Genomic DNA, 4587 nt, shown 5'->3' on the forward strand with positions numbered 1-4587 from the left:
GAAGTGGGGGACTCTAGGTTTGGGCTTGAACATCTGGAAAAACGGAACTGCCATCAGCTGACGTGGGGAATGCTGAGTGGAGTTGTTTTGTGGGAGATGTCAGGATGTCAGTTTCAGTTCAGAGGAATTGGACAAGTCAGTTGGATAGAGAGTTCTCCAATTCAAGAGAGGTTTGGGTTGGGCATGTATATTTGGGAAGCCTTGGTATAAATATTTTATATATTTTTCCAAAAACTAGAGAAGTGATTTCAAACAGGGGTGATTTTCCCTACCAGAGGACATTTGTTGTTGTTTGGAAACATTTCTGGTTGTCACAACTGGTGGTTACTATTGGCGTCTAGAGGGTAGTGACCCGGGACTCTGCTAAACATTCTACAAGATACAGGATACCTAGCTCAATAAAACAAGTAATTATCCAGTCCCAAAGGCAAACAGTTCTGCTGATTAAAAACCATGAACTGGAGAACCAAAACAAACAAACAAACAAAAACAAACAAACAAACAAAAAACAAAAAAAAAAGGGAAGAAAAGAAAGCAAAATTTTAAGACTGGGTGAGATCTGTGTGTGTGTGTGCGCGCGTGCGAGTGTGTGTGTGTGTGTGTGTGTATGGAGGAAGGGCTTAAGGACTGAGCCCTGGGGGTGGTCTCCAAAGTTAATCTAACAATTATGAGGCCAGGCGTGGTGGCTCACACCTGTAATCCCAGCACATCGGGACGCCAGGGTGGGTGGATCACTTGAGGCCAGGAGTTCCAGACCAGCCTGGCCAACATGGTGAAACTCCATCTCTACTTAAAATACGAAAAATTAGGGCAGGGCGTGGTGGCTCACTCCTGTAATCCCAGCACTTTGGGAGGCTGAGGCGGGCGGATCACGAGGTCAGGAGATTGAGACCATCCTGGCTAACACCCTGTCTCTACTAAAAATAAAAAAAATCAGCCGGGCGTGGTGGTGGGCGCCTGTAGTCCCAGCTGAGCAGTAGGGCGAGACAGGAGAATCGCTTGAACCCGGGAGGCAGAGGTTGCAGTGAGCCAAGATAGTGCCACTGCACTCCAACCTGGGTAACAGAGCGAGACTCTGTCTGAAAACAAAAACAAAAACAAAACTTTTTTTTTTTTTTTTTTTTTTTGAGACGGAGTCTTGCTCTGTCGCCCAGGCTGGAGTGCAGTGGCGCTATCTCGGCTCACTGCAAACTCCGCCTCCCGGGTTCCTGCCATTCTCCCGCCTCAGCCTCCTGAGTAGCTGGGACTACAGGCGCCCGCCACCTCGCCCGGCTAATTTTTTTTTGTATTTTTAGTAGAGACGGGGTTTCACCGTGTTAGCCAGGATGGTCTCGATCTCCTGACCTCGTGATCCGCCCGTCTCGGCCTCCCAAAGTGCTGGGATTACAGGCTTGAGCCACCGCGCCCGGCAAAACTTTTTTTTTTATTGAGTGCTTCCTGTGTGCTCTTCCCATATATTCCCATTTAATTCTCACACTGACTTGTAAGATCACTTTTTATTATTCCGTTTAACAGGTGGAAACTGAGCCCCCGAGTGAAGTGACTTACCCAGCATCCTTCGGTGGGGCCTCAGCGGGAGCCCTGAGTCCTTTTCTGCTCCACCCCTCAGGCTCTCAGTCCGGGTCTGGGTCCCTCGCCACGTTTCGTAGAAGGGGGCGTCGACGGGGGTTGGGCTAGAGTTGGGGGCGTGGAGGAGATGAGCTACAGCTGGGCTGGCTGGGCGAGAGGCAGTAGCAGCGGCGTATGTCCTGGGGCGCCCCCCGGTGGCCTGTGCTGGGGTCGTCGGCCAGAATCCCCTGTCCGAGGTATTCCAGAGCGGAATGGGAAACAGACAGTCCCAGACCCTACGTGAGTCACCCGGATCTTGCAGGTGCTGCCTCTCCAACACCTCCCTCCCAACCGAGGGTCTCCAGGAGCTCATCCTTCGTCAAACACCTCCTGGACCCTTTTCTGTACAACCCCGCCGTCCACTAGCAAACAAAGTTAGCCTTGGGATCCGGCATATGTGGGTTCAATCTGGGCTCTGTTCCTTCCTAGGGGCGGCCTTGGGCACGTGACTGTCCCTCTCTGCATCTGGGCTTTTTCTTTCGTGCGAATAGTCCGGTATCATCATGCTTGTAATGCACATTGAGTTTCTGCCAAGGGCCACGAGGGTGATTAAATGAGAGTGAGAAGGGGAGGAGTAAGTTCCCTGGGTCCCCGGAGCCCTGTTACACTACTGCAAGTGTAATTCTCAAAACACCCAAGTCTGGTCCTGTCGCTGGCAGCTGTGGGACCTCCTTCCTCCTGAGTGTGAAGAACCCTCCCTCTGCTGGACAATTTGGAGACAACAGGCGCTAAGGAGTTCATTGTTCGTTCAATTTTGAGTCCGTGCATGTTTGAGTGTGCTTTGCGTATGTGTTTGGGTCCATTTGGGTAACAGTGTGTGCATGTGTTGTAGTGTGCACACGAGTGTGTGTAAACGTGTGTGTATGGGTGTGACTGTAAGTGTGTGTGCATATGGGAGGGTGTGTTGGAAGGACAGAAGAGGTGAACTCCACTGACTGAGGCACTGTAACTATCCACACCAGGCTGTGTTCCCGCTCATGGCTGGAGCCACTGTCAGAGCCCCTGCCTCTGTCCCCAGGTCTGACTTGTGCGGTGCAGGCAGGACATTCTGGAGAAATCTTGCCCTTGGAGACAGCTCTCAGTAATGACTGGTGGGTATTTGGTGGATAAATACCCCAGCTCCCTTGCTCTGGGTGTGATGACTCTCTTGCTCTGGGAGGTGCGTGTTCTATTTTGTCTCCCTGAGGTACTAGGCAGGGCTGAGCCCTAGCTACCCACAGTAGAAACTTCCTTAATAAAGGTCCCTTTAACTGCTGCTGCATTCCCTTCCCCATCCCACTTCTCCATTGTCCTAATTGTGTTTCCAGGGATCACCTCCCAAAGAAACAATAGGCAGTTGAACTCTTGTCTTATGGTCACCCTCCAGATAGAGGATTTGCACTCAACTCCTCGTATTAAGGTCTAGTTCCAGGGAACCCAAATTAAGACACTCATGTGTGCTGGCTCCTCCAATCCTCAGAAACCTATTGGTGTGTCTTTTTTTTTTTTTTTTTTTAAACCAATGATGCATGTGAGTCTCAGAGAGGGCAAATCACTTGCCCAAGGTCACACGGCAGTGAGGAAGTGGCAGAGCCTGGCTTTGACTATAGGCTGTCTGACCACGAGCTGGGTGCTCGCTCCTCTCCTGACAGCCTCCTCCCTCCTCAAGGACATGGAAGGAGCAGGGAATAGGTTGTAAGTGTAAAGTTTGAAAGGGAAATTTTTCCACTTTCTGCTTCTGCTTCCTACCTCTGGCCCAGCAGTTTGGTGTGGTTTTTTTTTTTCCAGTTTTTAAATATTGCATATATATGCATATGTATGTGTGTGTGTGTGTATATATATATATAAGTGTTTTCCAATGTATATAAAAGCATTTATGCATGCTACCAGTTTTTTTTTTTTTTTTTTTTTTTTTTGACAGGGTCTCACTCTGTCACTCAGGCTGGAGTGCAGTGGTGTGATCTCGGCTCACTGCAACCTCTGCCTCCTGGGTTCAAGCGATTCCAGTGCCTCAGCTTCCTGAGTAGCTGGGATTACAGGAGCACCCCCATGCCCAGCTATTTTTTTTTTTTTTGTATTTTTAGTAGATACGAGGTTTCACCATGGTGGCCCGGCTGGTCTCGAATTCCTGACCTCAAATGATCTGCCCGCCTTGGTCTCCCAAAGTGCTGGGATTACAGACGTGAGCCACCGCACCTGGTCTTTTTTTTTTTTTTTTTTGATACAGGGTATTGCTGCTCTGTTGCCTAGGCTGGAGTGCAGTGGTGCAATATCAACTCATTGCAAACTCAGTCTCCTGTGCTCAAGCAATTCTCCCACCTTAGCCTCCAGATTAGCTGTAACCACAGGTGCATGCCATCACACCCAGATCCTTTTTTGTGTTTTTTGTAGAGATGGGGTTTTACCTTGTTGCCCAGGCTGATCTGGTGTAGCAGGGCGAGTCGCAGACAAAACTCCTCAGACACTGGATTAAAGAAGGAAGAGGTTTTTTTATTCAGCCGGGAGCATCGGCAGACTTGCCTCTTAAAAGCTGAGCTCCCCAAAAAAGAAATTCTTGGCCTTTTTAAAGGCTTATAACTTTAACGGGTCCACGTGAAAGGGTCGTGATAAATGGAGCAAGCGTGGGAAACGTGACTGGGGACTACATGCATCAGATGACAGAACAGAAAGTTTTACAATGCTTTTTTCATATGGTGTCTGGAATTTACAGATAGCACAAGTAGTTTAGGTCCGGGGTTGATGTTATTATTATTACTTTTTTTAACTTCTAGGGCTGGGTGGTGGTGCCAAGGTTGTCTGGCTATTTATCTTACTTTTGATTTTTTCTAACTTTTTGCTTTTTGTTTTTCCTCCTGTCTTGTGAACTAGGCAAGGTGGGGGGAGGAAGGTAGCAAGAGTAGCAGTGGTCTTTTCCCTCATTCTCCCCCTTTGAGAATTTTCACTAAATAGTGGGAGTTTTTATTTTATTTTTATTTTCTGAGTCTCTTTGTGAGACAGAGC

The sequence above is a fragment of the Macaca nemestrina genome, chromosome 20 (assembly GCF_043159975.1).
Source record: "Macaca nemestrina isolate mMacNem1 chromosome 20, mMacNem.hap1, whole genome shotgun sequence".
In the NCBI taxonomy this organism is placed as follows: Eukaryota; Metazoa; Chordata; class Mammalia; order Primates; family Cercopithecidae; genus Macaca; species Macaca nemestrina.